The sequence below is a fragment of the Moschus berezovskii genome, chromosome Y (genome assembly GCF_049115385.1).
Source record: "Moschus berezovskii isolate FMDL1 chromosome Y, NW_MosBer_1.0, whole genome shotgun sequence".
Lineage (NCBI taxonomy): Eukaryota > Metazoa > Chordata > Mammalia > Artiodactyla > Moschidae > Moschus > Moschus berezovskii.
This window is the reverse complement of record NC_142489.1, coordinates 54,409,506-54,429,144: the sequence shown is the minus strand read 5'-3', so window position 1 is coordinate 54,429,144 and position 19,639 is coordinate 54,409,506.

The window sequence follows — 19,639 nt, the reverse complement described above, 5'->3', positions numbered from 1 at the left end:
TGCCTCTGGAGCAGCGGGCGACTCCATATGCTCAGAGATCCACAGAGGTGAGACAGGGTTCCTGGGTACCTCAGGGACAGAGGTGCTCGCCTCGGATCCATACTGCAAGCCATGGCAGGGCGTGGGGTGTGGGCGAGGTGGGGGGCGGGGATGCGGTGGGCTTACACAGACCTCACCGTGGTGCACCTGCTGCAGAGTCCATCCCTAAACTTGGGTCTTAGGCTTGAGCAGTGTTAGGAATGCAGCCGTCATCTGAGGAAGAAGCAGAGCACTTTCCTCGGCTCGCTGTTTGGGCCCCACAACGCAGCCCCAGGCCAAACCACCGTGGAGCCCCTGGCCTATGGTCTGTCAGCTCTTGCCCTTTCCGCCAGCCCCTGGCTTAGAGCAGGCACCCGGGTGGCTAAGGATGGGCGCCTGCGGATGCACTTCCCAGAGGAACAGAGCTGCTCATGCTCTGTCGCCTAGGATGTCTGCTCTTTCACAGTGAGCACCTACCTTAGGACGCACACACACACAATCAGGTGACCCAAGCACACACATGTACACACACATGTGCAATGCACAGGGACACTAATGCAAACAGGTGTTTCAGAGACTGAAGAACCAGTGGTTCGTGTGAAATGCATAGATTTCCTTATTTCTCCCAGGAAAATGTTCATTCTGATCTTCAGATGTGAAATGTAGAGAAGTCCATCTTTCCTGAAACAGAATGAAAGCCTACTTTTTGATACAGGCATTACAGAGAACTCCATACTTCATGGTCGACAGTCATTGTTTTATCTATGAGAAATACAAAGAATTAAGTATTTCACAAAGAAACAGTGGTGCCCAGAATTTCATTCATGAAATAGGGATAATTCCAATTCCATATTGGCTCCCCAGATCTTAATTACATACTTCATGTCAGTAAAAGTTCCTTGAGATTTTCATATAGGAAATGTATACAATTTCACAATTCAAGCAGGGAAGTATATGCTCAACTTTTCATATCTGAAATATATAGAATTCCCCACTCATATAGAAAATGTGTGCACAGATATCTACGTGTGAAACAGACAAGGTTCCATGTATGATGAAGAAAACGATACAAGTAGGTTTTCAAACATGAAATACAGATTTCCTATTTCACGTGAAACATCTGCACCCATGTTCTCACATGTGAAATAGAGATAAGTACATATTTCATGCAGAAAAATCATCTTTCGTGTTTTCATCTGCATGCAGCAGGGGATGCAAAGCAAGTACTCTGGAACAACCCAGAAGAATAGCATAGGAGGGCATGTGGGAGCGGCTCCAGGGTGGGTGGGACACCTGTATATTTATGGCTTATTAATGTTGATGCGTGGCAGAAACCGTCACAATATTGTACAGTAATTAACCCCCAGTTAACTTAATTAAAAAAAATACTACTATGTTTTGAGAAAAGTAAAAGAACAAAGGGATCCGACTCTGCTCTCTGGTGACCTAAATGGGAAGGAAATCAAAAAATGATGGGATGTATGTACACCTAAAATTGATTCACTTTGACATACATATAGCAGAAGCTAGAGCAACACTGTAATGCGACAATAGTCCAAAAATAGTTGCTGGAAATATATTACATGCTGGAACTATAACTCCAGCAGTGAATAAATAAATGGTAGCCCCCTTTGCAATATATGTCTTCGGGGTCATTATGCTAAGTTAATTACTTCAGTTAGAAGACGACGAAAGCTTTTATATCACATGGCATTGTTAAGTTGAAATCCCTATGTTATAGAAACAGAGTAGAATGTGGTCATCGGGCTAGTGGAAATGGCCCATGATGGTCCAAGTTACCAACTTTTGGTCACAGGTTGAATAAGCTTATCAAGGAAGATACTGTAATAGAGGTAGGATGGAAAACGGAGCTGCAGGCCTCAGCCCAAGACCATTAGTGAAGTTAGAAAACCAAACACCACCAACAGAATGCCTCTCAGCATAATGTAGTGAAAGATACATTACAGCCTTCCCACAGGGCCCTCCAGGCCCTTGGGCCTTGGGCTGGGTAATGAACTGTGGAGCTTGGGGACAGGCTGTGTCTTATAGAGTCCAAGGGCCCTTGCTGGAGCCACTCACTGACCTGGCCCAGGTTTCAAAGCAATGGCCAACGTGTCCCATCCCCACCTCGATGTCCGAATGGTTGTGGCAATCTACGTGGGTCAGTCTACAGGACCCTGCTCCCCATTTGGGTAGACTGAGGAGGCTGAGGGCCAGCTGCATGCTGGGTACCTGGCTCGCTCATTGAAGGTTGCTGGGCAGGGTATGGGGCCTTGGTAAGAGGAGGGCACAGAGAACTGAGAACTGCCTCTTCCAACTGGGACTGGGCACTGCTGGAAGTGCCAAGACTGGGTGCTAGATGAATGCTCCCAGACAGGATAACTGGCCTACACAGGGACCCGCTCCTTGCAATCAGGACCTTGGAAGGTGAAAGTCAAGCTTGGGACCTTTCCTTTCAGGGACTAGGGAATAGTCTTTCTTTCCCTCGATGATTACAAGAACACAGTTAGCTGACCACCACCTTAGCTCAAAAACACGAGATCTGACAGCAAGAAGTTTGCAAGAGCTAATCACACCCCTCCCTCATGTTTCCTATATGTGGCCTTTGCTGAAAGCTTTGAGGGAGTTTGCGATTTTTTTTTTTCCATCGGCTTAGGCGTTTATTCTTTTTTAATACAAGCATTTAAAATTATAAGCACTTCTAGACATGCATCTCATGAATTCTGATATGCTGTGTTTTTATTATCACTCAGGTAAAATATTGTCTAATCTTTTAATTTTGTACCTCCTTTTAAAAAATTTTGTTTAAATTGGAGGCTAATTACTTTACAGTATTGTGATTTTTGCCATACATTCACATGAATCAGTCATGGGTGTACATGCGCTCCCCATCCTGACCCTCCCTCCTACCTCTGTCCCCATTCCATCCGACAGGGTCATCCCAGTGCCCCAGCCCTGAGCACCCTGTCTCATGCATGGAATCTGGACTGGTGATCTGTTTCATATATCATAAGATACATGTTTCAATGCTATTCTCTCAAAGTATGGAACCCTTGCCTTCTCCCACAGAGTCCAAAAGTCTGTTCTTTACATCGGTGTCTCTTTTGCTGTCTCGCATACAGGGTCATTGTTACTGTCTTTCTAAATTCCATATATATGCATTAGTTTTTCTTTCTGACTTACTTTGCTCAGTATAATAGCCTCCAGTTTCATCCACCTCATTAGAACTGATACAAATGCATTCTTTTTAATAGCTGAGTAATATTCCATTGTGTATATGTACCACAAATTTCTTCTCCATTCATCTGCCGATGGACATCTAGGTTGCTTCCATGTCCTAGCTATTGTAAACAGTGCTGCGATGAACGTTGGGATACACGTGTCTTTTTACTACGGGTTTTCTCGGTGTGTATGCCCAGCAGAGGGATTGCTGGGTCGTATGGCAGTCCTATTTCCAGGTTTGTAAGGAATCTTTACGTTGATCTCCATAGTGGCTGTACTAGTTTGCATTCACACTGACTGTGTGAGAGGGTTCCTTTTTCTCCACACCCTCTCCAGCATTTATTGTTTGTAGACTTTTGGATAGCGGCTGTTCTGACCGGCGAGGTGAGGTGGTACCTCGTTTTGGTTTTGATTTGCATTTCTCTGATAATAAGTGATGTTGAGCATCTTTTCATGTGTCTGTTAGCCATTTGTATGTCTTCTTTGGAGAAATGTCTGTTTAGTTCTTTGGCCCATATTTTGATTGGTTTACTTGTTTTTCTGGAATTGAGCCGCAGGAGTTGCTTATATATTTTGGAGATTAAGTCTTTGTCAGTTGCTTCATTTGCTATTATGTTCTCCCATTCTGAATGCTGTCTTTTCACCTTGCTGATAGTTTCCTTCATTGTTCAAAAGCTTTTAAGTTTAATTAGGTCCCATTGTGTTTTATTTTTGCTTTTATTCCCATTATTTTGGGAGGTGGGCCATAGAAGATCCTGCTGTGATTTACATCAGAGAATGTTTTGCCTATGTTTTCCTCTAGAAGTGTTATTGTGTGTGGTCTTACGTTTGGAACTTCAATCCATTTTGAGTATTCTTTTGTGTGTGTATGGTGTTAGAAAGTGTTCTAGTGTCATTCTTTTATGAGTGGCTGACCAGTTTTCCCAGCACCACTTGTTGAAGAGATTGTCTTTTCTCCATTGTACATTCTTGCCTCCTTTGTCAAAGAAAAGTTGTCCAGAGGTTCGTGGATTTATCTCTGGGCTTTCTGTTTTGTTCCACTGATCTATGTTTCTGTCTTTGTGCCAGGACCATACTGTCTTGATGACTGCTGCTTTGTAGTATAGCCTGACGTGAGGCAGGATGATTTCTCCAGTTCCGTGCTTCTTTCTCAAGATTGCTTTGGCTATTCAAGGTTTTTTCTTGTATTTGCATACTAATGGTGAAATCATTTGTTCTAGTTCTCTGAAAAATACCGTTGGTAGCTTAATAGGGATTGCATTGACTATAGATTACTTTGGGTAGTATACTCATTTTCACTATATTGATCCTTCCAGTCCATGAACACAGTATATTTCTCCATCTCTTTTTGTCATTCATCGGTGTTTGATAGTTTTCTATATGTAGGTCTTTTGTTTCTGTAGGTAGATTGCGATTTTTAAAGGCATAAGCCACCCATCTCCTTGCATGGCTCTGCATTAAGCATATCTCTGCTTTAATCTCCAATGTTTCAGTATTGCTTGACCTAAGGATGTTGGGTAAATGTCTATTTGGTTACAGTAGCACCTTATCTTGCAAGTCTATGGAGGGTAACAGACTCTGAGAGAATGCCTCATTTCAAAGTCACATACACTCAGAAAAGTATGAACAGTTTTTCTTCCTGTGTAAAGCAAATTAGCAACACTGATAGCTCCCCCAATTACCAGGTGAATTTAGGACAAAGTGTAACAAAGTTTGTCATCAGGTTTTACTTGAGGACTACTTAGTATTTTTATAATTTTGTAATGAACTGATTTGCTGGAATACATATATAGAGTATATCTTTTGTCTTGTCAATCTTTTTTAGTAGTTTGCTTATCATGTGCCGTCACATGGCTTACTACTTACTAAAAATTAGAAATGCTTTCCTTCCCTTATGTCTTTGAGGAGAGGATTTCTACATAGGTTATAAATTCTGAATATTGTCTTCATCTCTGTTACCCCTGGACAATCCGTTTTTCTTAAACATTTGTTTTCTGTGTCGTGGAGACCTACTTCGGAGGGTGAATTCTGGCAGACAGATACAGCTGGACCAAGTGGAAAGAAGAAAATCGATATTATGGAATAAACCGTATTCTCTCAACATGTGGATGTTGACACTCTAACTCTCTGTACTTTATGTGTAGTCAAACTGCACAAGTTATAATTTCTTTCTGACCCTTTTTGGAAATTGGGCCTCTATATAGGTGGTACTCTTGCCTAGAAAATCCCATGGTTGGAGGAGCCTGGTAGGCTGCATTCCGTGGGGTCGCTAAGGGTCAGACACAACTGAGCGGCGTCACTTTCACTTTTCACTTTCACACATTGTAGAAGGAAATGGCAACCCACGCCAGTGTTCTTACCTGGAGAATCCCAGGGACGGGGGAGCCTGGTAGGCTTACATCTGTGGGGTCACACAGAGTCGGACACGACTGAAGTGACTTAGCAGCAGCAGCAGCAGCATAGGTAGTTGGGTTAATACGACTGGCACTTTACAGGAACAGGAGATCAGTCACAAACAACACAGACATTACTATGTGAAGATAAAGGCAAACAATGGCCAGGTACAATCCAAAAGAGTCATCAGAAGAAGCCAGATCTGCTGACCCTTTGATTATTGACTTGATTCCCAGGAGTTTGAGGAAAAATTTATTGAAGCTACCTGGCATGGGGCACTTTGTAATGGCAACCCTTGCAAACCGGTACACGCCCTTTCTCTTGAAAAGAAGCTGTCAGTTCCAAAAGAGGCGTCCTTTTCTTACATATATTTTCAGGGAATGGAAAATGGCAAAGAGCTGTCTTTCCCATTAACTGATAATCCTCACAGATTGCTAATGCTCCCTAATAGCTTTCACTATCTCTATAGAGATTCAGCTGGGCTAGAACGTAATCCTATTTCACTGGTCAAGTTAACCTCGGAAATATTAGAATGAGCATAATACACAGGAAGTGGTAGAAGAAAAGAAGCACAGGAGGAAGGCAGTCTGACCTCGTGAAAAAGATACAGTCCTCTCCTTTTATCCTTCCCGTACATCGATTTCTAAATACTAGGAGGCAAATGGTAGTGACCAAGGCATTGCTGCCTATCACTTTAGTGAAATCCCAAAGTTGTGATGTCATAGTCCCCATGCCTCCCTAAACCTCTTCTCACCAAGACACTAGGCTTCAGTAGCCATGAGGCAGCCTGGAGGATCACAAGGCCTCTCAAACCGTTGGGGCCACCTGGGCCTACCCCCCACACAGTTGTCCAGGTGGGCATGTTGGTGTCACCTTCTGCATGTCAGAGTTTGTTGTCTGTGACCGCCACTCTTGTCTCCAGTCCTCTGGATTCCTGAGACCCCAAAGAGGCCACCGTTCTAGCTTCCTAACTACATATCTGAAAGAAAAAAGCAAAACAAAACAGGAATACAATACAGTCCAGACTGAAGGGCCCCAACCCATGGAGAGGTACATGGTCCTCAACCCAAGCAAGGGCTGCTATGAGCAGCAAAACCACAGCTCCAGGCAGGCTCATCATTTACAACTTTAGCCATGCCAGGGACACATCCCCAGTATTGATAGGGAGTATAGACTTCAAGTCCTCTACCAGCTCAAGAAACTGTGCTAGCAAGACCTCTCCGCTGTCCATCTTAGCCATGCCTATTAAGACTCTACTGCGGCATGTCAGACCCAAGGCATGCTCAACTGAGAATGTTTGGAGGTAACAGCGCAGGTACAGTAGGCCTTGGAGAAGATGGACACCCAAAGTGAAGCCATATAGAAGCCTTTAGTGCCAGTTTGGGAGAGAAAACACTCATCTCCCAGATGATCAGGTCAATAGGATTCAAATCACTAATAACACTTAGCTTAGCTAAAAGGACGTGCAGGTTCCCTCTATGGAACTTAATACATTTCAGTACAGGCCTGTCTTCAGCCTCTCATTTCCCTTCCTCAAGTGTTTCCAGTTAGTCAGCATGCAGCTCAAAGTATGGACAATGGATGGGCACTCATGGAATTCAGTGAAGACTGCAAGAACAGAGAATCTTTCCGGGGCCAGGGACAGAGAATGCTACAGGTTGGTGATATGATGAAGGGAGTCAGAAAGAAGATGAAGGGGAGGTTTCTGAGCTACGATCTGGCTTTCTGAGGTGGTGGGAGCTGCTTCAGACATGCCTGCCGGCCTTGGGGACATATTTCCAAATATAATAAGGAAACGTGGCCGCTGGCCTCCGAGCTTTTACAGTCCTTATGCCTCAGCATACTAGACTAGACCAAGTGCAGTGTCACCACTTCTAAATTCAGGAGATATTTGGGGATTGTGTGGAACTTGAGGGAGACTTGCTGTGTCAGACTTGTTCTTCGAATATTTCATAGAGATGGAGCCAGGACTCAGCTGTAGTGGACTGTTCAGTTCAGTTGAGTCCCTCAGTTGGGTCCGACTCTTTGTGACCCCATGGATTACAGCACACCAAGCTTCCCTAATTCATCACCAACTCCCCCTAGCTTGCTCAGACTTGGGTGCATTGAGTCAATGATGCCATCCAACCATCTCATCCTCTGTCATCCCCTTCTCCTCCTGCTTTCAGTCTTTCCCAGGCTTAGCGTCTTTTCCAGTGAGTCCGTTCTTCGCATCAGGTAGCCACACTGTTGGAGCTTCAACATGAGTCCTTCCAACGAATATTCAGGACTGATTTTCTTTAGGATTGACTGGCTGATCTTCTTGCAGTCCAGGGGACTCTCAAGAGTCTTCTCCAACACCACAGTTCAAAGGCATCAATTCTTTGGCATTCAGCTTTCTTTGTGGTCCGCTTCTCACATCCATCCATGACTACAGGAAAAGCCATAGCTTTGACTGGACAGACCTTTGTCGGTAGATTAATGTCTCTGATTTTTAATATGCTGTCTAGGTTTGTCATAGCTTTTCTTCCAAGAAGCAAGCGTGTTTGAATTCCATGTCTGCATTCAGCATCTGGAGTGATTTTGGAGTTGAGGAAAATGTTTCCACCATTTGCCTTTCTATTCACCATGAAGTGATGGGACCGGATGTCATGATCTCATTTTTTTGAATGTTGAATTCTAAGCCAGCTTTTTCACTGTCCACTTTCACTTTCATCAGTACAGACTCTTCAGTTCCGCCTTGCTTTCTGACAAAGGGTGGTGTCATCTGCCTATCTGAGGTTATCTGCTGTATCTGAGGTTGATATTTCTCCCGGCTATCTTGATTCCAGGTTGTGCTTCATCGAATCCAGCTTTTCGTATGATATATTCTGCATATAAGTTAATAAGCCAAGTGGCAATATACAGCCTTGACGTACTCCTTTCCCCCAACTTGGGGCCAGTCTGTTGTTCCACGTCTGATTCTAACTGTTGCTTCTTGACCTGCATACAGGATTCTCAGGCAGTAGGTAAGGTGTTCTGGTGTTGGCATTTCCTTAAGAATTTTCCAGTTTGTTGTGATCCACACAGTCCAAGGCTCTAGCATACTCAGTGAAGCAGAAATGCATGTTTTTCTTGAATCATCTTGGTTTTTTCTGTAATCCAGCAGATGTTGGCAATTTGCTCGTTGGTTCTTCTGCCTTTTCTAAATCCCACTTGGGCATCTAGAAGTTCTAGGTTCACTTACTTTTGAAGTCTTGGAGACTTTGAGCATTCCTTTGCCTAGTGTGTGAGATGAGTGCAATTGTTGGTAGTTTGAACATTCTTTGACATGCTGTTTATTTGGGATAGGAATGAAAACTGACCTTTTCCAGTACTGTGGCCACTGCTGAGTTTTCCAAGTTTGCTGGCATATTGAGTACAGCACTTTCACAGCCTCACCATTTAGGATTTGAAATAGTTTGGCCGGAATTCCATCACCTCCATTAGTTTTGTTCGTAGTGGTGGTTCCTCAGGCCCAGTTGACTTCTCACTCCTGGAAGTCTGGCTCTAGGTGAGTGAACACACCATCGTGGTTATCTTGGTCTAATGAACAATAGTTCTTCTGTGTATTCTTACTCCCTCTTCGTAATGTCTTCTGCTTCCATTAGGTCCGTACCGTTTCTGTCCTTTATTGTGACCCTCTTTGCATGAAATGTTCCGTTGGTATGCTTAATTTTTCTTGAAGAGATCTCTAGTCTTTCTCAGTCTATTGTTTCCCACTATTTCTTTGCATTGAATGCTTAGGAAGGCTATCATCTCTCTCCTTGCTATGCTTCGGAACTCTGCATTCAGGTGGATATATCTTTCCTTTTCTCCATTGCTTTTCACTCCTCTTCTTTACTCAGCTATTTGAAAGGTCTTCTCAGACAACCATTTGCCTTTATGTAGTTCTTCTTGGGCATGGTTTTCATCATGGCTTCCTGTACCATGTTACGAACCTCTGTCCGTAGTTCCAAGCATATTTGGCACCTACTGACCTGGGGAGTTCATCTTTCAGTGTCCTATCTTTTTGCCTTTTCATACTATTCAGGGGGTTCTCAAGGCAAGAATACTAAAGTGGTTTGCCATTCCCTTCTCCAGTGGACCACATTTTGTCAGAACTCTCCACGAAGACCAGCCCCTCTTGAATGGTTCTACACGGCCTGGCTCATAGTTTCACTGAGTTAGAAGAGGCTATGTTCCAAGTGCTCAGTATGGTTAGTTTTCTGTAACTGTGGCTTCCATTCCATCTGTTTCCCAGTGGGTAAGGATGAGAGGTTTGTGGGAGCGTCCTTACAGTATTTCATTTACGAGATCATATAACCACATATCTGGAATTTCTCTGTCTTTATCTTTGAGTACATCTCTGCGTACACAAAAGAAAGATAGCACTAACTTGGAAGCCACATTTTTGTCTTAGGACATTTCTCTCACTTCTCCAGTTTTGCCGATTGTGCTGAATGATTTCCTGCCACTAAATATGGCCCATTTTATAGTAACTCCTCATACCATACCAGACGTGCGCAAGTGAATGTAAGGGAGATAAAATGCAGAAGCCCAGACATGCCAAGCTTCTGAGGACTGTTGGAAATAAAGAAAGGCCATGGGAAAGTGGGCTGTGAGTTGGCTGACTGACATAACAGTGTCGGGGAAGCTCTGAGGAGAAATCAGCAACCCTTGTGAGTAGTTCATTTGTCATAGATATCGATAAGTCCCTATTTCTCCCAGGTAGTTCTCATTAAGTCTTTCCCCTCACCACATACACTGCCTGCATATGACGGTCCTGCTTGCTCTTGAAGGTAAACCCCAGATTTCAACTTCTTGCATAGACTCATGACAGGATCACTTATGACCTTACTGGCCATTCCTTTCTGTTTTAGTGTAACAATCAATCAGTCTAACCCATTGCTTCTGACACCTTCAAATATGTCACTGTGGAGCCCATCCTTTTATCTTCCTAACATCATCTTCCGCTGAGCACCCAGCTACCTCCATCAGTACTTCGTATGTGTTTCTCATGGAGACAGTTGTGACCAACCTCATGACCTCTTATCAATCTTATTACAGTATGAAATAGGCAAATATGTGAAAAGCCTGTGAAAACTTCACTAATACCCGAGAACTTCTTCAGAAAATGGACTTTCAGGCCTCTTGATACACTCTTGGATAGGGTCTGTTAGCTTGGAGAATTGAATATGTGGGAGATCACATTCTTGCTATGGAAATAATTGTGGAATACAATGGAATCGAAAACTTCTTTGACTTGTAACATAAAATTAGGCATGACAGCATGGCAGACACAGGAAGCAGAGTGACATACACTTGGGAGATGAGTTCTTGTGGCTCTCTAGAGCTTTGAGAAATCTGCTCAAGTTGTAAAGTAGCATGCAGCTCCTAGATAAGGAAGAGATGTATGGGGTTCTCAAGCTTATCATTGCGTCTCAGTCCCAGAGCCTTCCATTGCACTCCCTATTGTACTAGACAAGGGAAACATTAAATTAGAGGTTATGATTCCCAGATTGGAAAAGAAATATACCAATGGACCTGACCCCCTAAAGCCAAGACAAGATGGAGATCCTTGTTTCAGGTAACAGGAGAGAAATTCCAAAGTATTGATGGAGGAAAGGAAGCAAAACTCTCTCCACATAGGAGGAAGCTGGATTTTTGTTTTTTTCTTTCTTGTTAAGGAAAAGAAACAGCCAGCAGTTCATAAAAAAGGCAGAGAGATAATTTAGAATGAAGGCTTCATCCTTCAGTGTGAACTGGATGTAACACTATCAAAAAAAGAGGGAGAACAAATGTAAGTTAGATGTGTATGTGTGTGTGTGCGTGTGTGTGTGTTTGCTCAGTCATGTCTGACTCTGCAGCCCCATGGAATGTAGGCTGCTTGGCTCCTCTGTCCGTGCGATTTTCCAGGCAAGAAAACAGGAGTGGGTTACTATTTCCTACTCCATTAAGTTAGATACTTAGAGCTGAAGAAAACAATTAACCATGTATTATCCTGCATTTCTTTCAAGACTAAGCAACCTGTACAAGCTCTTTGCTCCAGAGAGTCTTTCTGAAATTCCACACGTACACTTGTGAATGAGACAGGTTTGTGATATTGTGGACTGGGGTGAGTCAAGGCATAGAGGAACAGATTGAAAAAAAAAAAAGCTTATACTCTGGAAATCTGGCCTAAATCACAATTCATTGAGTCCCATTTATCTAAACCACAAAAATAAAAATAAAATAAAATAAAAATAAATAAATAATAAAAAAAAACAAAGATCCATTCTTTACTGCCATTCAATACCTGAAGCAGAAGAAATAGGCAGATAGATGGAGTAGAGTGCAGAGAAGAGGAATGTGAATCTCTGTGTCCAACATAATTCAACTTTTAGGTTTTCCCGTTTCTTTTTTCTAGACCTCGTCTCCCAGAACTTCCTCATAATGGTAATGATGCTTCAGATCTCGTGTTGCCTTGGGAATGGTTGTAATGGGCCCATGAGCGAGTGGCACTGATCTTCCCTTAGGGCTCCAGGAATAAGTCAATACGTTTAGTGTTTATGTTCTTTGTAAAAGATTCTAGAGCCCAGGTATTGGCAAGTCCCAAGTGGACACAGAACCTGTAGGCATGCAGAACCAATTGCAGATTAAGAAGTTCTTACAATTTATCCCTCCTGGAGATGGTCTGCAACAGTCAATAGGTATGAGGCACAGTGGTCGTCTTTGTGCCTACAGTTAAAATAAGAAGTACAGCTTGGTGCTGTGTTGAAGAGATGCTGGTGTGTATCTAGAAGCCCCGGTGCCCATGAGGAAGTCTTACAGGGGCTGGTTGATGTCAAATTCCAGTAATGAAGAGCTGAGGAAAACAAACGGGGTTTTAATCATGCTGCTGGAACTATGCGGAATTATGGCTGCTGATGCTGAATTTCAAGGATGGCTGCAACATGTTCCCTCACTAGGTCCTAACACCTATTCCATCTCGTATCCTATCCCTTCAAGAAATGTTCCGGGAGGAGAAAATACCACTAGTTTGCTGCCCTGAAGCTGGAGCTATGGTTATGTCCTGGAGTCGGGACTAGGCCAAACATCAGTCTCTTCCATTCGTACTGCTAAATTCAGGCAAGTTGAAGGTACAGCATTCTGAGACTAAAGGGCAGAAGGTCCTCAAAAGTCTGTTTATTATTATCGATACAGAAGAGACCTCAGAACCTATCACTCCTCCACTTAGGCATATCTGATGAGTTTCACTACCTACATATTATGATGTTTCTTAATCTTTTCTGTCATCTCTGCCCACGGCACATGTCCACACGTAACCTGTCCTTCAGGTGCCCTTAGACTCCATTGTTTATTCGTTCCCTATTGTGTGCCACACGGAGAAGGCAATGGCAAGCCACTCCAGTACTCTTGCCTAGAAAATCCCATGGATAGAGGAGCCTGGTAGGCTGAGTCCATGGGGTCACTCAGTCGGACACGACTGAGAGGCCTCACTTTCAATTTTCACTTTCACGCATTGGAGAAGGAAATGGCAACCCACTCCAGTGTTCTTGCCTGGAGAATCCCAGGGACGGGGGAACCTGGTGGGCTGCCGTCTATGGGGTCGCACAGAGTCGGACACGACTGAAGCGACTTAGCAGCAGCAGCAGCAGCATTGTGTGCCACATCATTGTTCTTCCTTGTGGCTGAATTTCCCTTCCCTTCTTTTCCTGTCTCGGCTACCAAGTCCTGATCATATTTACAGGTCTAAATCACATGTAATTTCATCTTCAGAAGCTTCCAGAAACATCTAGAAGCTTCAACAAAAGTATCAGGACCTGTAGTCTGGCTGGTGTCTGTGCATACATTAATATGTAGTACATATGCTCATTACAATCGGTTTTCACTATCACTTCTATTTAGACTAAGGTGTAAAATAGTGTGAACAGCACTTGAGCACATTTATTCATCAGTTCAGTTCAGTTCAGTCTCTCAGTCATATCCGACTCTTTACAACCCCATGAATCACAACACGCCAGGCCTCCCTGTCCATCACCAACTCCCGGAGTTCACTCAAACTCATGTCCATCGAGTCGGTGATGCCATCCAACCATCTCATTCTCTTTCGTCCCCTTCTCCGCTTGCCCCCAATCCCTCCCAGCATCAGAGTCGTTTCCAGTGTGTCAACCCGCCGCATGAGTTGGCCAAAGTATTGGAGCTTCAGGTTTAGTGTCTGTCTTTCCAATGAACACCCAGGACTGATCTCCTTTCCAATGGACTGTTTGGATCTCCTTGCAGTCCAAGGGAATCTCAAGAATCTTCTCCAACACCACAGTTCAAACGCATGATTCTTCGGTGATCAGCTTTCTTCAGAGTCCAACTCTCACATCCATACATGGCCAATGGAAAAACCATAGCCTTGACTAGACAGACCTTGGTTGGCAAAGTCATAGCTCTGCTTTTTAATATACTATCAAGTTTGGTCATAACTTTCCTTCTAAGGAGCAAGCGTCTTTTAATTTCATGGCTGCAATCAGCATCTGCAGTGATTTTGGGGCCCCCAAAAATAAAGTCTGACACTGTTTCCACTGTTTTTCCATGTATTTCCCATGAAGTGATGGGACCAGATGCCATGATCTTTGTTTTCTGAATGTTGAGCTTCAAGCCAACCTTTTCACTCTCCTCTTTCACTTTCATCAAGAGGCTTTCGAGTTCCTCTTCACTTTCTGCCATAAGGGTAGTGTCATCTGCATATCTGAGGTTATTGATATTTCTCCCAGCAATCTTGATTCCAGCTTGTGCTTCTTCCAGCCCAGCGTTCCTCATGATGTACTCTGCATATAAGTTAAATAAGCAAGGTGACAATATGCAACCTTGACGTACACCTTTTCCTATTTGGAACCAGTCTGTTGTTCCATATCCAGTTCTAACTGTTACTTCCTGAGCTGCATACAGGTTTCTCAAGAGGCAGGTCAGGTGGTCTGGGATTCCCATCTCTTTCAGAATGTTCCACAGTTTATTGTGATCGACACAGTCAAAGGCTTTGGCATAGTCAATGAAGCAGAAATAGATGTTTTTCTGAAACTCTCTTGCTTTCGCCATGATCCAGCGGATGTTGGCAATTTGATCTCTGGTGCCTCTGCCTTTTCTAAAACCTGCTTGAACATCTGGGAGTTCACGGTTTACATACTGCTGAAGCCTGGCTTGGAGAATCTTGAGCATGACTTTACTAGCGTGTGAGATGAGTGCAATTGTGCGGTAGTTTGAGCATTCTTTGACATTGCCTTTCTTTTGATTGGAATGAAGACTGACCTCTTCCAGTCCTGTGGCCACTGCTGAGTTTTCCAAATCTGCTGGCATATTGAGTGCAGCACTTTCACAGCATCATCTTTCAAGAGTTGAAATAGCTCAACTGGAATTCCATCACCTCCACTAGCTTTGTTCGTAGTGATGCTTTCTAAGGCCCACTTGACTTCACATTCCAAGATGTCTGGCTCGAGGTCAGTGATCACGTTATCGTGACTATCTTGCTCGTGAAGATCTTTTTTGTACAGTTCTTCTGTGTATTCCTGCCACCTCTTCTTAATATCTTCTGCTTCTATTAAGTCCATACCATTTCTGTCCTTTATCGAGCCCATGTTTGCATGAAATATTCCCTTGGAATCTCTAATTTTCTTGAAGAGGTCTCTTGTTTTTCCTAATCTGTTGTTTTCCTCTATTTCTTTGCATTGATCACTGAGGAAGTCTTTCTTATCTCTCCTTGCTATTCTTTGGAACTCTGCATTCAGATGCTTATAACTTTCCTTTTCTCCTTTGCTTTTCGCCTCTCTTCTTTTCACAGCTATTTGTAAGGCCTCCTCAGACAGCCGTTTCACTCTTTTGCATTTCTTTTCCATGGGGATGGTCTTGGTCCCTGTCTCCTGTACAATGTCACGAACCTCCGTCCAGAGTTCATCAGGCACTCTATCTATCAGATCTAGTCCCTTAATTTCTCACTTCCATTGTATAATGATAAGGGATTTGATTGAGGTCATATCTGAATGGTCTAGTGGTTTTCCCTTCTTTCTTAAATGTAAGTCTGAATTTCGCAATAAGGAGTTCATGATCTGAGCCACAGTCAGCGCCTGGTCTTGTTTTCGCTAACTGTATACAGCTTCCCCATCTTTGGTTGCAAAGAATATAATCAATCTGATTTCGGTGTTGACCATCTGGTGATGTCCATGTGTAGAGTCTTCTCTTGTGTTGTTGGAAGAGGGTGTTTGCTATGACCAGTGCATTCTCTTGACAAAACTCTATTAGCCTTTGCCCTGCTTCATTCCGTGCTCCAAGGCCAAATTTGCCAGTTATTCCAGGTGTTTCTTGACTTTCTACTTTTGCATTCCAGTCCCCTATAATGAAAAGGACATCTTTTTTGGGTGCTAGTTCTAAAAGGTCTTGTAGGTCTTCATAGAACTGTTTAACTTCGGCTTCTTCAGCATTACTGGTTGTGGCATAGGCCTGGATTACTGTAATATTGAATGGTTTGCCTTGGAAACGAACAAAAATCATTCTGTCATTTTTAAGATTGCATCCAAGTACTGCATTTCAGACTCTTTTGTTGACCATGATGGCTACTCCATTTCTTCTAAGGGATTCCTGTCCACAGTAGTAGATATAATGGTCATCGAGTTAAATTCACCCATTCCAGTCCATTTTAATTCACTGATTCCTATAATGTCGACGTTCACTCTTGCCATCTCCTGTTTGACTACTTCCAATTTGCCTTGATTTATGGACCTAACATTCCAGGTTCCTATGCAATATTGCTCTTTACAGCACCGGACCTTGCTTCTATCACTGGTCACATCCACAACTGGGTATTGGTCTTGCTTTTGCTCCATCCCTTTATTCCTTCTATAGTTATTTCTCCACTGAGCTCCAGTAGCATACTGGGCACCTACCGACCTGGGGAATTCCTCATTCAGTATCCTATCATTTTGCCCTTTGTTACTGTTCATGGGGTTCTCAAGGCAAGTATACTGAAGGGGTTTGCCATTCCCTTCTCCAGTGGACCACATTCGGCTGTGGTCCATGTGATCAAATCGGCTAGTTTCCTGTGATTATGATTTCAGTGTGTCTGCCCTCTGGTGCCCCCTAGCAATACCTACCATCTTATTTGGGTTTCTCTTACCTTGGTCGTGGAAAATCTCTTCACAGCCGCTCCAGCAAAGTGCAGCCGCTGTACCTTACCTTGGAGGAGGAGTATCTCCTCAAGGCCGCCCCTCCTGACCTTGAACGTGGAGTAGCTCCTCTCAGCCCTCCTGGCCCGCGCAGCCACCGCCTGTTGGACGTGGGGTAGCTCCACTCGGCCGCCGGCCCTGGCCTCAGGTGTGGGGTAGCTCCTCACGGCCGCACCTCTTTGCGTGGTTCGTTGCGCCGGGGCCCGGTGTCTCTCGCGTCGCGTCTGCGCCGCCGGGGCGGGCGTCTCTATGCGTTAGTATACTGTATTGTTGTTTTTCTTTCTGGCTTACTTCACTCTGTATAATAGGCTCCAGTTTCATTAACCTCGTTAGAACTGATTCAAATTTATTCTTTTTAATGGCTGAATAATACTCCATTGTATATATCTACCAAAGCTTTCTTATCCATTCGTCGGCAGATGGACATCTAGGTTGCTTCCATTTCCTTGCTAATCTAAACAGTGCTGCAATGAACCTTGGAGTACATGTGTCTCTTTCTATTCTGGTTTCCCCGGTGTGTATGCCCAGGAGTGCGATTGCTGGATCATATGGCAGTACTATCTCCAGTTTTTCAGGGAATCTCCACACTCTTCTCCATAGTGGCTGTACTAGTTTGCATTCCCACCAACAGTGTAAGAGGGTTCCCTTTCCTCCACACCCTCTCCAGCATTTATTGCGTGTAGACTGTTGGATAGCAGCCATTCTGACTGGTGTGAAATGGTATCTCATTGTGGTTTGGGTTTGCATTTCTCTGATTATGAGGGATGTTGAGCATTTTTTCATGTGTTTGTTAGCCATCTGTAGGTCTTCTTTGGAGAAATGTCTGTTAATCTTTGGCCCATTTTTTGATTGCGTCGTTTATTTTTGTGGAATTGAGCTGTAGGAGCTGCTTGTATATTTTGGAGTTTCTTTCTTTGTCAGTTTCTTCATTTGCTATTATTTTCTCCCATTCTGCAGGCTGTCTTTTCACCTTGCTTATAGTTTCCTTTGCTGTGCAGAAGCTTTTATTTTTAATTACGTCCCATTTTTTTTTTTTTAATTTCTGCTTTTATTTCCAGTATAATGCGAGGTGGGTCATGGAGGATCCTGATGTGATTTATGTCAGAGAGTGTTGTGCCTATGTTCTCCTGTAGGAGTTTTATAGTTTCTGGTCGTCCATTTAGCTCTCTAATCCATTTTGAGTTTATTTTTGTGCATGGTGTTAGGAAGTGATCTATTTTCATTCTTTTACAAGTGACTGACCAGTTTTCCCAGCACCACTTTTTAAAGAGACTGTCTTTTCTCCATTTTATATTTTTGCCTCCTTTGTCGAAGATAAGGTGTCCATAGGTGTGTGAATTTATCTCTGGGCTTTCTATTTTGTACCATTGATCTATATTTCTGTCTTTATGCCAGTACCATACCGTCTTGATGACTGTGGCTTTGTAGTAGAGCCTGACGTCTGAAGGGTTGATTCCCCCAGTTCCATTCTTCTTCCTCAAGATTGCTTTGGCTATTCGAGGTTTTTTGTATTTCCATACAAATTGTGAGATTATTTGTTCTAGCTCTGTGAAAATGCCATTGGTAGCTTGATAGGGATTGCATTCAATGTATAAATTACTTTGGGTAGTATACTCATTTTCACAATATTTATCCTTCCAATCCACGAACATGGTATATTTCTCCATCTATCAGTGTCCTCTTTGACTATTTTCAGCAGTGTTTTATAGTTTTCTATGTACAGGTCTTTTGTTTCCTTAGGTAGATATATTCCTAAGTATTTAATTCTTTTCATTGCAACAGTGAATGGTATCATTTCCTTAATTTCTCTATTTTCTCATTATTAGTGTGTAGGAATGCAAGGGATTTCTGTGTGTTGATTTTATATCCTGCAACTTTACTCTGTTCATTGATTAGCTCTAGTAGTTTTCTGGTATAGTCTTTAGGGTTTTCTGTGTATAGGATCATGTCATCAGTGAACAGTGAAAGTTGTACTTCTTCTTCTCCAATATGGATTCTTTTATGTCTTTTTCTGCTCTGATTGCTGTGGCCAAACCTTCCAGAACTATGTTGAACAGTAGTGGTGAGAGTGGGCACCCTTGTCTTGTTCCTGACTTTAGGGGAAATGCTTTCAGTTTTTCACCATTGACGATAATGTTTGCTGTGGATTTGTCATATATAGCTTTTATTATGTTGAGGTTTGTCCCTTCTATTCCCATCTTCTGGAGGGTTTTATAATAAATGGATGTTGGATTTTGTTGAAGGCTTTCTCTTCATCTATTGAGATAATCATATAATTTTTATTTATCAGTTTGTTAATATGGTGTATTACATTGATTGATTTGCAGATATTGAAGAATCCTTGCATTCCTGGGGTAAAGCCCACTTGGTCATGATGTGTGATCTTCTTAATGTGTTGTTGGATTGTGATTGCTAGAGTTTTGTTAAGGATTTTTGTATCTATGTTCATCATTGATACTGGCCTGTAGTTTTCTTTTTTTGTGGTATCTTCACCAGGTTTTGGGATTAGGGTGATGGTGGCCTCATAGAATGAGTTTGGAAGTTTCCCTTCCTCAGAAATTTTCTGGAAGAGTTTGAGAAGAATAGGTGTTAGTTCTTCTCTAAATTTTTGGAAGAATTCAGCTGTGATGCCGTCTGGTCCTGGGCTTTTGTTTGCTGGAAGACTTCTGATTACAGTTTCAATTTCCATGCTTGTGATGGGTCTGTTAAAATTTTCTATTCTTCCAAGTTATCCATTTTATTGCCATATAATTGCTGATAGTATTCTCTAATAATCCTTTGTATTTCTGTGTTGTCGGTTGTGATCTCTCTATTATCATTTCTAATTTTATTGATTTGTTTTT